Source organism: Cnephaeus nilssonii (genome assembly GCF_951640355.1).
Source record: "Cnephaeus nilssonii genome assembly, chromosome: 20".
NCBI lineage: Eukaryota > Metazoa > Chordata > Mammalia > Chiroptera > Vespertilionidae > Cnephaeus > Cnephaeus nilssonii.
The window spans coordinates 11,181,912-11,202,251 of record NC_137091.1 but is presented as its reverse complement, the minus strand read 5'-3'; the positions used below and the strand labels follow the sequence as shown (position 1 = coordinate 11,202,251).

General features: G+C 53.7%; 1 protein-coding gene across 5 annotated transcripts in view; it reads left to right on the top strand.

The window, feature by feature from the left end:
• ZFHX3 (zinc finger homeobox 3) overlaps positions 1-20,340 on the top strand; it is a 246,862-nt gene that overhangs the window by 10,381 nt on the left and 216,141 nt on the right. The window contains exon 1 of one of the 5 annotated variants that reach the window (XM_079800263.1): positions 84-744. The exons of the other annotated variants lie outside the window; for them this stretch is intronic. The gene's annotated coding sequence lies outside the window, so the exon portion shown is untranslated. Of the gene's footprint in view, positions 1-83; positions 745-20,340 lie in introns of those variants that run through there. 5 annotated transcript variants of the gene reach the window in all.

Here is a 20,340-nt window from a genome sequence, read left to right as displayed (position 1 = left end):
GCTGAGCGAGGGGTCAGCGCCGGGGGCGGCCCACGCTTTGTTCCCACCTGGCGGGCAGCGGGGGGGGCTCCCGCCGAGCCGCTCGGGGCGCGCAGCCCGGCCCGCCCGGAAGCCGGGGCCCCGAGCGCGGCCCAGTGCCCGGGCCTGGGCGCCGGCGTGCGTCCCCGCTCCCCGCGGGCGCGGCCACTGCGGCCGCCGAGCACCCGGCCTGCGCCCGGCACGACTGTAGATGTCAGGCTTTGCCCGGGGAGCGGAGCTGCGGCGGGGCCGTGAGTTTCAAATTAACCTTCCGCTTTGTTGCTGTGTAATGTGGATCCCTCAAGGCCCCCCGCCCCGCCCGCCCCCCTTCCTAGGGCGGCGAGCGCCGCCGCCGCGAGCGGAGCTTCATTTACATAAAGCGACTCCGGGAGGGCAGCCGAGCCGGTGGGCCGGCCGGGGACGGGGACTCGGCGTCGCGCCCCTGGGGTGCATCTCCGCGGAGCCCGGGGACCCTCCCTCCCGGGGAGGGGCGACTGCCGGCCCCGCCGCCACCATGAGCCCCCCTCCCCTGCCCGCGGCCCCCCTACACCTGGGCCGAGCCGCCTCGGGGCCCCGGGGGCAGCGGGAGGTCGCGAGAATGCCGCCTGGGGTGGGTAAGTTTGGGGCTCCGGTGCCGCTGGAATTTCCCATTGTCGCGCATGCCCCGGCCCTCGGACCTGCGAGTGCCTCCTCCCTCCGGAGGTGTGCGGAGCCTTTGTGTGCCAGGTGAGTGGAGCCTCCGCCCCCGCCCCCGCCGGCCGGCCCGCCGGGCTCACGCAGCCGGTCTGGAGCTGCAGGCAGGTGCTGGGAGTCTTGGCTGAACTTCCCCTTCTCTTGGGGCCTGTGGGGGCAGGGCAGGCTGGATGCCCTGGAACTGCGAGATCCAATTGGAACCCACCTGGGATGAGAGCCTCTGCGTTCTGCTGGGCGCCGAGGACAGCCCTTCCTCCCCTGCTCTCTTCCTTCTCGCCCCCCTCCCTCCTTCCCTCCCTTGGCTTTTGGATTAGTTCCTGCCTCCTGAATACTTGCGGTGCTGGTGTCATTTCAAAGCCCGGGTTCCTCCGCCTAGACAGGCACCCCTTTTCAGCCCCCAAGAAGTCACTGGTCAGTTGAAAACAATGTGGAAAATGCGCTTGTTGTGGAGCAGTCGGAGGGAGAATCGTAGTCTGGGAGCCGGCGGGCAGAGCCACCGGGCCACCCTCTAATTTTAGTTTGTTTGCACTCTGGGAAAATCAGAGCAGCATTCATTTCTGAAGGGATGGGGGTGGTCAAGAGGGAAAGCTGAGATGTTTGTCCTGTTAAAGGAGCAGGAGGAATGTCCAAGTTAGGTCAGTAGCAGAAATTAAAAAAAAAAAATCATTGTAGGCTTAGGGGAAAAAGAACTTTCTGCCTTAGACATACCTGAGCTATAATGATGGAGGGCAAAGGCCACCACTCGTGCCTGGCGCAAGCGCAGTCTATAAACTGGCTTAAATGAAGCCCAGGCCAGGTGAACCCGGAAGGGTCATTCTGCCCCCACCCTCTGTTTGTGTCATTTCACTGGCCTCAAGACTCTGAAAGCCACCGCCGGCTACCCTCAGAGAGGACACAGGTGGGCGCAGGGAGAAGGCCTCTCCCGCACACTGGGCCTGCTGGGTGGGACGCATCAAAGCCAAGCCAGGAAAACAAACTTAAACCTTAAAGGCAGGTAGTGAGAAAGTTACCCGTCATCTTATTTCTTCCCATGCTTTGAGATCTTTGGAGACAAGCCACTCAATAAATAGAGTATAATTTAAAGCTCACACTAGCTGGGAACTTCGCTTCTTTGCCATCAAGCAGCAGGTGTGAGTTTGTAGAGTTGGCCCCCAGAGTCCCCCTCATTCCTAAATTCAGGAGGTGTCAAACCTTCATGTTCTTTTAATGGCTGTGGTTTCTGGATAGTTTTCAAGGGGAAACCCTAAAAATCACGAGTTCCAGGAGGTTGGGCCGGAGAGGGAAGCCTGAGTGCCGGGCCCGAGATGGCCTCAGAGAGGAAAACATACACCTTCTAAGGTAACCTGATCGAGCCAGGCCCAGGCCAGGAGCCGGGGCCTGTTCCTTGTTATCAGAACTGCCACTGGCGGCCTGAGATTCGGAATCCTTCTCGTTACCCAACCCAAACACGCAAAGCAATTAGGGAACAGAGGTGGGGTGTGAGGGAAGTCAGGAGACCGCAGTTCTACATCATTTAAGGGTTTCGAGAATGGGGTCATTGGAGGAGAGGTACATACATACCTGGATGTTTGCACACCTGTATTTGTGTTCACTGTACTTTGCAGAGACCCCCAGAGGCCCCCCTTTCAGAAGGTGTGTGGCCCTGGAGGCCAAGAGAAACTTTTCCTCCCTCCGTTCCTTAAATCACAGGACTAAGGAGATTGTCTGCATTTCGTTTCCAGCATGTTTTCAGGGAGCGTGTAAGTGCCTCTCCGAATGGGCGAGGGTCACCCTTGGCTCTTTTATTTAATTACACGAGTGTCATTTAACAACATGGGGCAGCTGCAGAAGCAAGCACTTTTCCGACTTAAAAATAGTCCTTCTAGAATCACAAGGAATTAAGTGGCTTGAAGACCTACTGTCTTTATGACATGGGTCACCTCCCTTTCCCAACTCTCTTTTGAAATGGCTGTGCTTTCGGTGGGAAGGAGCTGCTGTTCTCCAGTTCTCCTGAAAACACTTTTGATTGACAGGGAACTATTGAGAAACCCTTGCTTATTCTTCCAAAAAAAAATAATAAATAAATAAAAAATCTGTGCTGCTTCCCCAACCACCTGAAACTTTAATTTTGGTTTCTTCCCTTCCGTCTTTTATTTGCACAAATGAATGCTCAGGCTGGGTGGAAAGGACCCAAGGAAAACAGTGCTCTCAGCAGGCCTCTGTGTGGCTCCTCCCACCAGGACAGCCAAGTGCCTTCCTTCTGGATGCTTTCAGAACGGGCTTGGAACGGATTTCACTGCCTTGTAAACTTGGTGCCAGTTGGACTGCCCAGTGGCAAGGAGCTAAAATAAGCGAGATTTCAGTTTTCATTATTATTTTAAATGATGATTACTAGACACTTCCAGGACAGGCCTGGCTCACCTTGGATGACCCAGCGGTTGTTAGTTCATTAGAATAAATACCAGCAAAATATCACCTGGGGCTGGTGATGACTTAGCTGGGTCCCTTTACTTCTGGTCCCAAGTGGTGTCCAGGGAGCATGTCCTTATTGTCACTGTTACTATTGAGGATTTTTAATTTATTTTTTATTTTTTGCTTCTGAAGTCGTAATGTGAGAAATGCAAGGACCCACAGCAGACCCTCACCTAAGAAGTTCTCTCTCTCTCTCTCTTTTTTTTTTTCTTGCAGAGTTGCAACAGTTTTATGTCAAAAAGTAAATATTTAAGTGACCAAGCAGTGCTTTATGAAAGTGTAGGAAATTGGTGGGAATTACTTGAAGGGGAAGAAAGTGAGTTGTCTTTACAACCACTTTTGAGGGGAGCTGGCTTGCTTCTGAACCTGAAGGGCTTGGCCTGGTCTTGCAGGGGAGGCAGCTGTGATTCTGCCTGAAGAAACTTGCAAGCTCCATCTCACACGCGCCAGTATTACAGGGATAATGCACCTGACGTCCACCATCAGTAACCTCAAGCAGTACAGTATGTGCTGTGGTTTATACTTTCACTTGTTATTAAAATGGTTGCTTGCTCTTAGCCTGGCCTATTTCTGTAGTGCTTGGGCTTGTTGGCCTACTCTGGTCCCCAAGACTGGAGTAATTAACCAGGATGGGGGCGGCACTGTAAAAACACAACAGGAAGGCAGATTCCATTACGGTGAACTTCAATGGTGATTGTTAGCAATCACAGCTCAGAATCACAGGCCTCTGCCTGGGTTAGAAACTATGGTCAGGGAGAAAGGGGGCCCAGTTTTACTAGAAGCCAGTCAAGGGAATTCCTCTGCAGGAGCTGATCTCAAATCAAATCCTGAGAGGGGCCTGTTCTGACCCAAGTGCGGTGTCCTGAGTCCTTAGGCTGCTCAGATTGAGAAACAGACACACAGAAGCTAAGATTGAGTCAAACTGCCCCGAGGGAGAGACCCAAGCAACAGTCTTGGCTCATTGGCAAGCCACTCTCAAAATCCAGATTGAGGGGGAGAACTACAAAATCAACAACTGTCAGATTCCTTTTCTGTGTGATTTAAAGTTGGCTGCCAGATTGTTCTCTTTGAACATGTGCGAAGTGACAGTCAGATGTTAGAGGGCTTTTTTCCCTGCTAATGTGGTAAATGATTTCTATATGGATGGAAACTGGGGCATTGACTGCAGCCTCCTGCCAGAGCTTCAGGAGCGCAGAGACAACGTGAGTGTTTTCTTCTGGGTTCCATTCTGTGGGGCAGGGGATGGGATGGTGAGGACAAGGTTTTGAGTGCTTCAGCCTCGATGGGTGCAGTTCTAGAGAGTTCTTTGCCCAAAGAAGGTGTCTTGGCTTCTTACTGGTTACTTTTAAAGGTGATTCTCCCGCCCCCCCTCCCACCCCCCACACACACCCCTGCTGTTTCGCCCCTTCTTTCACCCTTAATTCCTGGAGTTTCTTGCTTTTGCAGGGATAAGGGCATGAATAAAAATGGGGTAAGAGACATAGAAAGTTTGCTGGGTGGCAAATTTGGCTTCATTTCAGAGCAAGATTTCGGTTTTGTTGGTTTTAACCCCAGTCAGGGCCTCTTAGCAAAATGCCTGGGCTTAATCTGCCATTTGGGTGAGCCCTTCTCCCATGGGGGGGGTGGGGGGGGGAGTGCGGGGCGGGGGGGGGGGAGTGGCCATGCAGTCTTGTCAACATGAGGATTAATGCGTGGGGGTTTTGATGTGCACCCCTCTGGAGAGGCCTTAGCTAGCAGGCCGCCTGTGTGCTGGAGGAGGGGGGAGAGGGAGGGTCTAGGGTGGTTCAGCTGCCCCTGCTTTGAATTTTGTGCCACCTCCCAGGTGTGTCCCTCCTCTGCCCTCCCTGCAGCTGGTCTCAGGCTTCCGCGGAAGGACTGGGATGGGCAGTGTGGCAAATGACTTCTCCTCCCTTCTGGCTGCTGCTGCTGGTTTGGGACTAACCAGGGAACCCCCCTGGCAGCCACTCTGCTCCTTGTGAAGATGGGGAAGCACCTGATCCTTCTCCCCTTCCGTCCTGCTAATCACATAATGGCCTTAAAGGCTTTCTCACATGATTATCTCGTCTTTAATTTTAAGTGGGTCTTTCGGAGCAACAGTTGGGAGTGTATGGAGTGTCTTTAGTCCTCTGCAGGGGGACTCTCAACTGGGAAGACTGGCTCCGTTGGACTCTGTGAAAAGACGGTGGAATTTTCATCTGCTGCCGATTTCACGCACTGTCCTGAGAGTGATTTCAGCCACAGACCTTTGATCTGGGAGTGAGACCTCCCCCTACTCGGATGCTTCTGGAGCCCAGGGGTTGATGACTGCTCCCTCCTCCCCTTCCCCTCCCTCCCTCCTCCCTCCCTCCCTCTTCCTCCTTTTTCTCCTCCACCTCCTCTTCTCCCGCCCCCCCCTCTGTGTGTGTGTGTGTGGGGGGGGGGATGTAACCTAAAGAGAAGGGCTGAGACTGAGGACTTGGGTAGTTAAACGTGATGGGGGCTTGTAGATTTCTTCATGAATAAGAAGCCTGAATTACTCGGGCCCTCGGGGAGTGGGCTAAAGAACAGTCTTGTGTGTTTCTTGGTGGTGGTGCCCAGTTTATCCAGGAATGTGACTGGAGAAGGATTCTCCGAGTCTGTTGTCTGAGCTCGATCTTGAATGAGGCCTGCGCCTGTGCACATTGCTGTGCTAGGCTCTGCGTTTCAGTATTAAAATTCCAGCTCACAGGCGGCTGTCTGTCTTTTCACTTGAAGCTCCTCAGTGGAGAGGCTGGAGTCAGATTAGCTGAGTGAAAAGACCAAGGGGCTTAATTTGATATTTGATTTCAGCCCCGCAGCCCCCCCCCCCTCTAAAGTCATATAAGTGCCTGTTCAAATATGGAAGTCTCCCTTCTGTGTATAAAAAGCTCTTTTCAAAAGAGTTTAAACTCCTGTAAATCTATAAAAAGTACGTATGTGTAGACATGAACTTATTTGCTTCTCACACTTCTGGTCTCTGAGTGGCCTATTTTGAGCAACTCAACTTTTCTTTTCCTGACATCTTTGTCCAGCGAAAATATGCCAAAGAACATGTGTGTGCCTTTTTTTTCTTCTCCTCAGCAACTTTTCCCTTTTTTAAAAAACACACAAAACTTTTTTAAAACAATTTTTCTTAACTGCTCAAGAAATAACGCAGGCCTCTTCCACCATCCCAGGCCCTGGTTTTTAAAGTGCTCCTTGGTGCAGGGCCTTGGTTCTTAATGCCCATTTGGCTAGGGCGGGGGGGGGGGGGGGGGGAGAGCGATGTTTGCTTCCTATTTCTCCGTGGGCCATCTGCATGGCGGCTAAGGCGTCAAGTCCACTTAGGAAGAGTTCCGTGGGTTCCGTGTGCCTGAGGAGGCTGAAGTCTCTGCTACAGCAACTGCTTCTCAGTGGCCCCTCCGTTCGGCCAGGCTCCTGTGGTATCGCTTTTATACTCGGGCATTGAGGACTGTCGGCCTGTGTACCCCACAGTTTGAACACGTGCTACTTGACTTACTTGTACCATGTAGTTCCAGGTAAACCATGGCAGAAGTGAAAATAGTGGTCTCCCCCCCCCCCACACACACACTTTTTCAAAGAGGAGGATAGAAGCAGGGTTTCCTTCAGTCGGTGTGAACCCAGGCCGAGGAATCTCTGGGGGGAAGGAGAGAACTTCTACCCCTTTTGGGAAAGAACCCTTGATTTATTTTGTCCTTGTTGGGGAACCCATAACCATGGTCCAGACCCTGGAGCCCCTGGCTGGCGGAGGAAATCCTGGTGCAGATTCTCGCGTGTCTGATTGGAGGGGGCGGTACCGGCCGCCTCATTGGTTGAAGGAGTGAGAAAATGACAAAAGGTGGGGTCCCGGTCCGGATCAGAGTGCCAATCATGCAGTGGCCCTCGAAGTGGGGGCCCCCCGTGGTTCACACTCGGTTCCTCTGGAACCGGCTTCAAGCTCCAGCCGTCCGCTGGGGTCACAGGCTTGAGGCCCAGCTCAACTCTGGCCTACCTGTGTGGCTGTCATTGACACTCTGAGCCTCACTTCCTTCATCTGTAAAATGGGCATAATAGATTCCTGCATTTATAGAGGAAATGAAGTGAAATGGGAAACAAGGCTTATTGTGCCTCAGCACGTTGAGCGGCCTCATCCAACCCCACATCCTCTTCCTTTGTGTCTCTTTGGTTGCTGGGACGGCCTCCGCTACCTTTGTTGCCCAGCACCCTGGAAGAAAGAAACCGAGCGCCCGGCATTTTTCCGCTCTTCCCTTACGGGCCTGGATGAAAGACAGTTCTTTTTTGACATTCTTCATCTGAGTTCAGGAGTGAAAGAGCCTGAAATAGACAATGTCACTGTCCTCCCCAGCCCTCCCCTCCCCCTCACGTGCCCCCCAGCCGGCCCCCCAGCTGGCAGGCGGCCTTCTAAGTGAGCAGCCCCCTCAATGACCCACCTAGAGAGGCCTTCCCAGGCTGGCTTGTATATGCTAATAGGCCTGACTTGTCCTGGCTTGTTTGTAGTGATTTGTGGAGGCATTTATATGCAAATACTATCAACTTGCTGAGTTAATTATCATGTGCCCTCCCCGCCTCCCCCCCCCCCCCCCCTTCCTGCAGTGCCTCCCAGCCTGGCCCTGAGAAGGGGCTGTTCCCATTCATCTCTGGGCTCTTCCTGTCTTCGCCGCCGCCTCCGTTGCCCTGTCCCCTTCCTGCCCCTGCAGGCCCAATCACAGTGTCCCCGCTGCCGCTGTCACCGGTCACAGGAACCTGTGTGGTCAGGGGTGGGGCCCTGGGCCGGCCCGTAGCTGCCCAGTTGGAATCCTCCACGAGAGGCGGCACTCGGTGTGCAGGGGGGTCTGTCTGGCCCTGCTCTGAGCTTCAAACCCTGCTTCTCCCCTACTAGCCTGAAGAACAGACCTGGCCAGACCTGTCAGCCCTTGTCACCCAGTCCTCAGTCTGGTGAGAGACTGGACCTAGTTTTAACCTCGGCGTGGCGGTGGTTATTTTTTGCCCACATTGCTTACCCCACTAACACTTGTTCCCGATGCTGAAGCCTGCAGAGAAGCCATTTTGCAAAGCGGTGCCCCTCCCAGCCCTGGGCCCCGGGAAATCTGAGCATTAAACATGCGCTTGCTTGGCACTCACACCTAGTCCCTTCCTGGTGATGTCAGGGCACTGCTGACGCGTGGGGCCTGGTCATTCTCTGTTCAGGGAGACAGCCGTCCTGTGCACCATAGGATGTTGAACAGCATCCTGTCCCCTCGGTCATGTCCACTGGCTGCTGCTGGCACCCTGCCTCCCATCCCGACAATAAAAGCAGGGACTGCCCCACTCTGCTGGGGAGGCAGGACGGCCCCAGTTGGGAATCACTGCGGCAGAGGTTGCGTTTGTTCCTCTTTGCTAAAAAGACACGAGATTCTGCCCCTCTCCCAAGCCAGACATCCTCGGAGAGCGTGCTCTGAGGTCGTGATCCAGCCCAGCTGACATCAGATATTGCCACTTGCCCCATTTTAGGGCCTTGCTAGCATTTACCAATTGAGCACTTCCTTTTAGGGCACGGTCACGGGCTTGTGTTTGAGGCCGGAACATTTTCATCCTCTGGGGCGAGCCGGCCCATAGAAATAGAACTGGAGCCTCCCTCACGCGTAATTGTATTTTTTTAGTAGTCCCTTTAATAAAATGCAAAAAGGAACAGGTGGAACGGAGTTTAAAAGATATTTCATGCAACCCACAATACCGCCATGACATTCTGGTTTCAACAGTTGGGAATGGCCCTGTGGCCAGCGCCCAGGAGCCCGGCGCTGCTGGTGGCTCCCATGTGGGACCGCTCGGCGGTACCTGGGATGATTCTGGCCTTTCAACCCGTTTTCTGCAGTTACTGGGCCTGGAAGGAAGTTTTTTCCTTCTCTCTTAAAAAAAAACAAGGCTTTGTGTTTATTTTCTGAAAAGTAGGGCCTTGGCTTGCACAGCTGCGGCGCAGCGCGGAGGCCTGGGAGCTGGGCCTCTAATCTCGGGGGAAGCTCCCGGCCTTGAGGGGGAGGCCCGCTGGGCAGCACCCTGGGCCCGGCCGGCGGGAGGGTAAATATTCTGAGGGCTCCGTGTACTCTCGCACACCGCAAAGACTAATGGTCCGGGTTAATTTTGTGTACAAGGTCCCTTTTGTTGGAGAAGGGGGTGAAAGTCCGCAGCTGTGACCGGAAGCAGGGGGAGGACCTAGTGGGATGACCTTGTTTTGGAAAATCTAAATGGACCACTAATGGCAGAGATCTAAGGCGGGTGATGTGTGTGTGTTCGGGCCTGGAGATAAGGGGAAGAGTATTTTGAAAGTTCCTGTAGTGCCACCTCCCAGATAACCATAGGCCCGGGGCCAGTTACCACGTATGGCGAGCTGGTAGTCAGGCCTGCGTGCGTTGGCCTCGTTTTATCTTTTGAGTCCAGGCTCCGTAGCTTAACTGGTGGTGCTCCGTTTGTTTATCTTTTTTTTTTTTTGGAGGGGGGCAGTGAGGGCTGATCAGGTTCTGCAGTGACGCATGGTGGCATTTTATAATGCACAAAGCGCTGTTCATATTACTGCTCCCGGGTGCTGTCCCTAATAACAATGTGCACTGGGGTGTTGCATTGTCGAGTTTCCAGTAGCCTGGAGTGCAGGCCCACACCTCGCACAGTGCCGCAGCCTGCCTGAGGTGGGAGCCGGGGAGGAGGTGTGGAGGCCTGAATATAGCTAGCTCCCAGCCCCAGGTTTCTTTCATCTCTGAGGTCAGCCTTTTCCTGTTGCCTCTTGAGTTATTGAGGCTGCATTCAGCACACCCAGCACATTTTCCTAGGAAACTGGACAGCTTTGGGTGGTGAGGTGTCCCAGCTTTCTCTGGACCGCAGATGAGCAGTGATATCTTCTGTCACTCATGGGATCTCTTCATCCCCACATGGAGTCCTTCCCTGAATGCTGCTCATCTTATAACTTAAAGTCATCCCAGAGTTTAGAGTCACCATGGATTTCATCTGTGCATTTGAACAGTGACTGGATGTGCTCCTTCCTACCTCAGTTTTCCCAAGGAAGAACTTTGTACCACAAAATTCTCCCAAGCTTTGTTCTTGGAAAAAATACGTTCTTGAGCTGGTGGGAGGGCCCGGGGGGTGGGGGGGGCGCGTTTTCGCTTTTCATGATACATTTAAGGGGGTCTGGTGCTGCTTACATCTTGCACTGTTTCTTATTGGCACTTTGACAAGGTATAGTTTAGGGGACTCTTTTCTGGGGGGGGGGGCAATAAGATAAAATAGAATGTTCTTTTGGGCCTTAATTTATAAAATGACTTATTTATTGATAGATTATAGTAGATTTATGTTTATCTTTTCTTTTTCTTGTTGGTTGAGGATGGGACCTAAGGTTCTTTCAGACTTTTCACTTTACCTATCCCCTAAACCACTGCCATCTGCTTTTAAAAAAAATTATTTCATTTTAAATCCTCAAAGACAAAGGGACCTGGAAGCTCAGACCTGTCCTGCCACATTCCTGAGTAATTTGGTTTTGATTAACCCGAGGAGAAAAGTTGGTTTCTCCTAGCGACGACCGTGGGGATCAAAGCACCAGGAGGGGCAGGTCCCCTAATTCACGCAGCCCCTCCCCTGCCCTCCCCTCCCCCCACCGCCTTCCTGGCCCCACTCCCCCTCCCTGGCCTTTTCAACCTCCCCCTGTTTAGAAAGCCCGGGCAGGAGTTATTTCCACTTTCAGACTCTCAGAGCCGCGGTGGTGTATCATAGAGCTTCGGATGGACAGACCAGGGAGACACCCCCCCCCCCCATTCCTTTCTTCCTAAACTCCCTTTCCCCCCACAAAGCTGCAAAGCACATTCCTGTGCTAATCCTGCCGCGGGAGGAATGCAAATGGCTGTAATTGTGTGCCCCAGGATGGGCCTTCCGCGTCTGTGCAGCTTTTCTTCTTCCCGGAGGTAGCTAAAAAGTTCATTTGCATGGAGAAATGAGCCTGGGCTGTGATCCCTAGGGTAGGGTAGGCCACTTTCTAATAGAAAAGGGGCCATTTCTGTGTTCTCTGCCCCTGTCTCTCCCTTCCCTTCCCACCCACCGTGCAGTGTGTGTCTGTGGGGGCCGGGAACCAGGCTCCTGCCGGTATATTTTATGGAAAGGGCAGTTAGAAGAGAGAACTCTCTCTCCATAGTAAGAAAGCAAGCTGAACCATTTGACCAGTCGAGTAGTAGGTAATCCTTGTGTTAAACCACAGTACACAACGTGTTGCTGCTGTTAACTACTGAAAGCAGACTGTTGGTCTCAGACGTAATTGATAACATTTTGGAAGCGGTGCAGCTCTCCACCCAAACCTCGTCCCACGCAGACACTCATCTGACCTTCCACCTTTCTTTTTTTCTTAACTTACACATGCAGTTTGGCATCAGGTTGGTTGAACACTAGCATTTCCCAGCATAATTAAAAGTAGCCCTCTGAGAGTTGGCACATTCGGGCCCTAAGGGGATGTTCAAACTAGACAAGAAAATTCTGTCTCAGTCATATTCCTGGCTGAACCTGAAGTTGAAAGGCAGGCTCTAGAACAGCACCGTCCAATCGAAACACAGGGTGAGCCGCACGCCCACGTGATGTACCGTGCTCTAGTAGCCACACTGAAAAACTAACAAGAAACCGGTGAGATGAATTTTAAGGAGATACTTTGTTTTAGCTCAGTATGCCCGAGATGTTATTTTAATATGCGATCAATATAAAGAAAACTGTCTGAGGCATTTTACCTTCTTTCAGGATACGGGCTGTGTGTATCTGATACCTACGGCACCTCTCAGTTTGGATGAGCCACCTTTTATCGGCTCAGTGGCCACAAGGGGCTGGTGGCGACCTACTGGACAGGGCGGGGCGGCCCTGGGCTCCTCCGAGACCTTTGGTAGATGGAGCCGAGTCACCCCCGTTCCTTGAGACCAGTTGCTTCAGTTTACTGGGGTTCAGGGGGTACTGGCTTCATCTGCGCAGTTTGTTGTGTAAAAGCTACACGATTCCTCCGACATCCTCATGGGGTTGTTAGGAGGCAAAACGATGGTGCTGGTGTGAAGATGTCTTGTAAACGGACCCGTGGCACGCAGGTGGGGGAGGTGGAGATAGCTGCCTGGCTTTGAAGGCCTTGCCCAAGGAAGAATACCAGCAGTGGCCCCAAGGTGGGCCACACCCCAGCAGAGGGCTCCCATGCATGTAGGACCGGGACACCTGGGTAATCTGGGAACTGCCCTCTCTAGCATCAAGCAGGCCTCCTGATTGGTTGGCCCGGCCAGCGTGGTGCGTTCCTGGGAGGGATCCGTCACTGGGAGGCTCCTGCCCTGCCCGGATGTGAAGCTCAGGACCTGTGGACCAGACCACCAGTCCCAACACGAAGCCACTCCTCTTCCTGTCCGATTTCCCACGTTGTCTAACGGCACACCGTGGAATCTTTTTTTAAGGCTATTCATATTTTTCTGTGGTTCGCTCCTGAAGTGACTCCTCAGAGCTGGGTGATTAGAGTCCCGCTCCCAGGACAGTTCTTATGGGTCCACAGCAAGGAGGCTGGCCTCTGGCTTCTGCAGAGAGAGCCACTGTGCGCCGCGTCCCACTGAGGATGCGCTTCTTCCAGAGCTGGATGAGTACCCGGCTTCTTGCTATTGATCTTCGGATCCTTAGTTGATGTCTGTGATGAGAACAGTTTTCCTTCGTCTAGAGCGCCCCACCAGCCTCTGCCCATGCGAGGGCCTCCTCGGGGCGGACGGTGGGATCTGTGCCCCCGGTAAGCCGAGAGGCTGGTGGGGGTGTGGGGGTTTCGGGAGGGAGGTATCCAGTTCCTTCAGCAGGCGGCCTCCTGTGCTGGCAGGAAAAAAACGGTGAACGTGTGAGCTGGAGTGGCCCGGCGCCTGCCTCTGCTGGGGACGGAGCAGCGCAGCTGTCTGACCCCGGGTGAAAAGTTCAAATCTGCATTTAAAAGGAGTGCCGGGACCCCCACCCCCCTTTCCCAGTCAAGTTGAAGCCGCTCACATTTTAGAGGATGTGATCAGGCCTTGTGCTGGGACGCCAGGCAGCCCTGGCCTGGAGATGCTGGGGGCTTCCTGGCAGCCAGGAAGGGGGGGGGGTGCTCTTGTAATACTCCGTTCTCCAGCGACAGACTCCCCTCCCTCTCGCCTGGAAGGACGGAGGTGTTTCTCTCTTCAGCTCCCCCCTCTTCCTCTGGGGGCTCCCATGGCCTCCGAGGGCCCAATCCAGAGGGGCCTTGTGGGGTCCTGAAGGGCCCAGGCTTGGAGGGAAAAGCGGGGTTGGGACGGGATGGGAGCCCGGCCTCCGTCTGTCCTCCGCGCCGGGAAGCCAGCCTCAGCCTTCCTTCCTCACCCCCACCGGCTCCCTCACCCCCAGGGGCCCAGCCCCGAACCCCTCCTCTCGGCCTCCGATTTGTTTACTTGAGCATTAGGTGAATGTAAACAGTTCAACCTCTCCGATTTTATACCCCCGAAGGGTCTGAGTGTGAACACAAATGGGTATTAGGCCCCTGTGGTTTCAATGACTCTCCCCACCCCTCCCGTTGCTAACGAGCAGGTCTCTAACCTGCTGGGCGGAGGACACGCCCCCTGCCCGCTCCGGGACCGGCCGCCTCCCTTTCTCTTCTGGTTCTGGATGCTTCCCCATAAAACGTGATGTTGGGAGGCCCCCATCTGCAGGACCGAATGTTTCAGAGCAGAGAGCGAGCGAAGCTCCTGTTAGGAGAAGTCTAGTTATTTTGATGGCTTGTCTGGGGAGGAAGAGAAGTTTCCTGTTACTCTGTCTTGACTGTTGGGTGAGCCGGATACTTGAACTGACCAGGTGGCATCATGTGCCTGCCTTCCGGGCACCTTTCTGAGTCTCGCTTCTCATTGAAAGGGTCACTGGGAACTCACGCTTCGGACCCTCATCCCTGTAAGCAGTGTGGTCTCTAGAGAAGTATCTACTTGGTTAGTTTAAGACACATACTTTTTTTTTTGTTTGTTTGTTTTCTTCCGGGGAATGCAGGAACTCAGAGTATTGAGGGTCATGCCAGGTCACTTTACCCACAAGGTTCCAGAATGTGCATTCTGTTCAGGGATCTGGCATTCCCTCTGAAACCCCAGTGCCCTCCCTCCCCCACTCCCAACTCCTCCCTCTGTTCCCCCCGCCCCCCAGTCTCCAGTGAGGGGATCCCTCTGCAGCCAGCGGGGCCCTGTGTGGCCTCAGCACTGGGAAGGCAGCCTCAGCCTTCCCCCGCTCCCCTCCCTCTAGTTTGTGTTCTGGTTTTTGCATTCAAGGCCCAGGCAGTTCTGTTCCCCAGTGGTGGCTCCGGGTCCAGTCACGCCATCACAGGGACATTTTAATTAGCAGGGCCTTAGTCATTAGTGAGTTATTGTTTTTGTCTGGAAACACTTAAGTACTGTTTACTCCATGTCTCAACGAAATACAAAACAGCAATTAAGCAGAAATTTGTTGTATGAGGCAGGAACCAAAATGGATTGTCAAAACAGGTCGCCGTTTCTCCAAACCCAGTTCCACCGCTCTTGCCTGCAGCCTCCAATACCTGGAGTGCCCCCAGCCCTCTGTCTCTCCGTGACCTGCCCCCTAGAGTGATCTGATGGAAATGCCCAGGACCCAGTGTCTTCCTGAGCCCGCCCAGCCTTGTTAGGTTTGATGAAGTGTCGATGTTTACTCTCCACCCCCCCCCCCCATTTTGTTGTATTACCTGGGATAGTTCACACACGTTTCCAAATGGAGATTAATTATTTGTGAAGACTCTTGCGTGTCCTGTGTGATGATTTCTAGAACTTGGGTATGTTTTCTTTATGCTGCTCGAGACCAGGTGCCACTGTGGCCTCGAGAGGGGTTGGAGTGCGGGGACCGATGCTCCTTTTACTTAAGGAGGGTTTTGTGTTTTTTTTTTAATGGGTTGGTGGAAAGGAAGCTGAGACCTGGCAGAGGTGGAGCTGCAGAGGCACAAGAATGCACCAGAGAAAAAGGGGGTGGTGCCTGTACCTTCCTGCAGCTTCAACAGGAACCATGGAACCCGCGGGGAGGAGCTGTCCTTGTGAAACAAACAGATAAACAGCTTCTGCTTTAGTGGGACCCCCCCCCCCCCCCCGCCGAATCCAAGGTTTGTGGAAGTGGAATCCCACGAGAAGGCGGAGGGGCCTGCCCTGTGAGCGGGATGAACTCTGAATTATACTGTATCGGTCTCCTTTCCCGGAGACACGTGGGTGTAAAACTCCGCACTGAGTTGTCACCGGGGAACCCCATTTCTCACTGCTCGGGCTCTTGTCTCACTCTCTCAGTCTCTCTCTCTTTTTTCCCTTTTCCCCTTCAAACAATATCTTCTGACTTCCAGATTTCTGATAAATTGATAAGAGGCATTGCGTGAGTCAATAGAGCTGTAGACACTTTGCCAATATAACCCCGGCTCTATTGATCCGCCAGTAAATTAAAGTCTTACTTAGAGCCTGCTGATATTTCTAATCTCCTGCCTCACCAATTACGTCCTCCCAGCTACCTGGGGAGGGGACTGGAGCCTCCCCATCTTCCCTTGCTGTTCCCTGTGAGCAGGGTGGGGGCAACCCCCTTGCTTCTCTGTTAGGAGAAGGAGGAGCGCGGAGGGACAGGAACCAGCCTGACGCCTTGCACAGGAGCTGTTTCCATGCAAACTCCTAGGAAACCGATTCATTCCGTCATGGTGGCCACGTACGTTTTATAGCAAACCCGCAGGCCACTCTCACCGACCCTTGGGTTCGCCCAAGTTTGGAGGTAGAGAAAGCTGAGAGTGGCTGCTATTGGAGGTGGTCACCCTGGCATATCTCATGGATGTGTCTCACTCAAAACGTCGACAGTCTTTCTCTTGCACTGAGAGAGGATGGATGTTTGGATAAAAACTGGGTGATGAGTGCTTTTATCACTTCTTAAAACTGCCCGAGAGTTTGTAGACAAGAAAACAGGAGGGGTGCCCCAAACATATTTGCCAGCTGATTTTTGGGATTTTGTTCTGTTGTTGTTTGGAGGTCTCATTGGAGAGGAATGAGGGAAGGGGAATTTGTTTCTTTGTCCATTGTAACTCTTGCCCACGGTATCCTCTGTCACTCCTCTCTCTGCCCTCACTCCCTTGTTTAAAGTTGAATAATAATGACAACTGCTCGCAGAGGTCTGTGCAGGAACTTAGGGCTCACAGAGTGCCTGCTGGGACGCCCCTCTCCACGAAGGCTGTCAGCAGATCTTTCCTCCCATAAGCTCCTTCCAAGGCCCGCTGATGTGCTCGGCTTTGGGAAGAAATCTCCAGATAAATGCCGTGTTCTCTCTAATACGCCAGAGTGAAAAATCAATGGGAGGGATAATTCCTTCCTTGTCCAACACACACTTCTCATGTGTTTCTACCTCAAAAAAAAAACAAAAAACCAACTTTTTTTTTTAAATGAAAAATCCAGTCCTGGAGTCCCACCTCGTGTCCACATTCTGAGGAAGGAACCGATAGGAGGTGCCTGTGGCCTGCCTCTTTGTCCCTCCACATCCTTCTGCCTCTCCTTGCCCTTCAGGTTGGAGGGGTGGATGGTGAGCTACGGTGGTCACGTCACGTGGGAAGCTGGCCAGTGGGGTTCATTGGCTGGCTGAGTTAGGGAGGGCGTGGGAGGTGCAGGGGGGCCCGGGCCCCGGGGTGAGGTGTTGAAGGGTCTCCCTTGGCCCAGGCTTTGCAGACCCGCCTGCCTGAGGGAGGGGGTGGGAGGGCCCGCTTCAGGCGGGCTGGAGAGAGCTCCTCCACCTTCACTTGGCTCCCTTGGGCTGAGTGAGGGAAGATGTTAGACAAGGAGAAACCCTAGGAGGTTGGGATTGACTTTCCCTTTGTCCGGGTGGCATTGTATTGTAGGAGGTGTTTAAATCTTGTTCACACCTGTCGAGGCTGAGGCCTGGCTTTGAGAGCAGTTTGTAACAAGACTTCTGTTGTTGTTGCCGAAAAGGTTTCTAGCTCACAACAGAGGAACTTTATTGTAGCAACTTGTTAATGTTCAATTAGGCAAATTCTGGGCGCCCCGGGCAGTGGAAGAGTGGAAGGGCGTGCTGCTTTCACTGGTTGCCTGGGCCGCTGGCAGGCAGGGGCGGGGCAGGGGAAGCGGCCATGCCCGCCGGCTCCTCCAGGGGGCGACCCGTGGGGTCTTGGCCGAGCTTGAGAGCCCCCCCTAAGGCCTTGGGTGTTGGTGAGGGTGCAGGGAGCGAGTCTGATGCCAACTCCGCACCTTCTGTTGTAACAGTCTCCCCTGCGAGTTGGCGCTGGCGGACCCGTGGGTGTGGCGCAGGCGTGCACCCTGCACGGTCTGTGTGTGGGTTGGGAGGAGGGAGAGAGGACTGACACCAAGCCCAGGGTGGCAGCTTCCGCACCGCACCGTGCTCCCCGGGCCGGGGTCCCTGCGGGCTCCCCGCAGCCGAGTCGGCAGCTGAGTGGGACTGGCCGCACCTGGCCGTGTTCTCTGGCTCCCTCCCCGGCCTGGTTCTTCTGGAATGGCTGTTAGGCACCTGGATGGGCAGTGCCCACCTCCTGGGGGACCGAGGTCCTGAGACCTTGGGAGGGGGAAACAGGACACTCCTTTCTCTGGTGTGGGGGTGCTGGCCTTCAGCCACATGAGCGTGGTCGGCTGGCAGTTGTCTTTTTCGTGGTGGGAAAATAAAGGAGAACTCGGGGGGCCTGGAGCTGAGCTTTCGGTAAAAGGAGAAGCCCAGAGGGGCCGTGCCCGCCCTGCCCTCCCTGGCCCTCTGTCAAGGTGTGTCTGGGACCTGGCAGCGTGGCAGGAGCTGGAGGCGGGTGTCCTCTGGTCTCGGGGAGTCTTCTGTGGCCACAAGGCCGGGCTATAAAATACGGCCCCGTGGCAGCCTCGCCCCGCGGCGCTGAGCGATGGGGAGCGCAGGGCACCCGCAGTGTATTAAACACTAGTTGAGCTCCGGAGGGCCAGTATATCACAGGAGAGAGATAAGCAAAGTTCTCTGATGGAGGATCAATAAAGGTTAGTGACATCATATCTCAAAGTGAGGGAACCTGCTTTCTGCACAGCCATTTATCAGATCCCGGCCCCGGAAGGCCATTAACCTCTTTCTGGCCAGATTCCTTCTGACTGAACACGGACCGGAACTCCTCCTTGCTTGGGGGGCGGCGGTAGGGGGACCGTTGCCCCCCTAATATTGTATTTCAGAGTTTGGAAATGCCTTCCGCAGTAGCATTTCCAGCCAGTGGTGGCGTGGGTATTCACTGTGAGTTAACAGAAAGTTTCTTAACTTTGAAATTTGTGCAGAGATTCCCATAAAGAGGCAGTGTTTCGACTGACGTCTCAAGGCTACGCTACGCCATCCCGTGATGGGCTGCAGCCGTGTGGCCGTCGCACACTGGCTGCTGGGCTTTACGTTCGGTGTTTGAGGGTCAAGCAGTTTGATTGGCCAGATGATTAAATTAATAAGCCTGAGAATGATCTCGATTTGTCTTCTGTTTTTCTTTTGGCGCCGTGTGTTCTTAGACATTTACCCAGGGGGTCCTCAAACTTTTTAAACGGGGCCAGTTCACTGTCCCTCAGACCGTTGGAGGGCCGGACTATAGTTTAAATAAAACTATGAACAAATTCCTATGCACACTGCACATATCTTACTTTGAAGTAAAAAAACAAAACAGCAAAAACACCCGCATGTGGCCCGCGGGCCGTAGTTTGAGCTCGCCTGCATTTACCAGTCTCCCAGCAGTCCTGGTAGGCAGACTACTCCTGTGGGCCAGAGCAGGCCAACGGCTGTTTCTGTGTGAGCTGCGAGCTAAGAATGGGTTGGACATTTTTATTTATTTATCTTTATTTTTATTGAGAGAGAGAGATGTTGTCTCTTGTATGGTCCCCGACTGGGGATAGAACCTACCGTCTTGGTGTAGGACAACGCTCCAACTGGGCTACCCAGCCAGGGCCAGCTTTTATATTTTTATTTTTTATTTTACTTTATTACATATTTTATTTATTTATTTATTTATTTATTACAGAGAGGAAGGGAGAGGGATAGAGAGTTAGAAACATCGATGAGCTGCCTCCTGCACACCCCCTACTGGGGATGTGCCCGCAACCAAGGTACATGCCCTTGACTGGAATCGAACCTGGGACCCTTCAGTCCGCAGGCCGACGCTCTATCCACTGAGCCAAACCGGTTAGGGCCAGCTTTTACATTTTTAAATTGTGGGGGGAAATCCAAGGAGTCACGGTATTTCGTGACCCCTGGAGCTGTGTGAACTCGATACTGTGTCCATGGGCCTCTGGGCCAGATGCGTCCGGCTTGCCCACTCCGTGGGCCTCGGGCTGCTTTCCTGCTGCGCTGGCAGAGCTGAGCTGTTGCAGCAGAGATGGTGTGGCCCACGGAGCCGAAGACTGACCTGGCTCTCGACAGAAAGAGCTTGCCAACAGCCAGGGTAGCCTCCAGTCTCCCATCCAGTGCTGAGTCGCTGCGTGACCCTGGCTGAGTCACTTCACTTCTCTGTGTTACTGGCGTCTGTGATAAAACGTTGTCCCTTGCCTACTCCAGGGTGTTCTGAAAGTCAGATGAAAATGGATCAGAAATGGGTTTGAAAAATAGCTTGTATTTGCACAGCATTTGTTAGCAAACGAGCAGACCCTCCAGCAGGTAAACCCGCTTAGACGGCCAAGCCCTGGGCCTTCTCCTTGTGGAAATGTAGCTCCCGCTGCAGTGGTTTGGGTTTGGCGGGGATTGTGAACCTTGTCTTACTCCTGCGTCTCATCTCGTTGGGCGAAGTTGGAGTTCCATCGCCTCCCTGGAAACTTGAAGGTACGCCGCCCCCCAGAGTGACCTCAGCATCCATTTTCCTCGGCAGCGGCCGAGATTTTTATCCTTGAAGAGTTGGGTCACTTTTCTTTCCTTCCCACCGGTGATTTATAGGCGGAGAGAGCAGGCCTTTTCCTGTAGGTCTCTGACTGTTTATCTTTTTGGTTGGGGCCCTGAGAATACACCGGCTGAGGTGTTTGCACGGGGCGTTTGGGGGCGAGATGCCAGTTCCCGGGTCCAGGGGTGGTGGGGGAGGAGGGAGGCGGAGATCCCGGCCCCCAGCTAATGGGCTGATGTCCAAGTGGAAAGTGTGTTTTCATTGAGGAAGTGTAGGTATTAGTGGAGCCTGGATTACTGTGTGATTGTGCTGTCAATACTGCCGTATTGAGTCCGCGAGAGCCC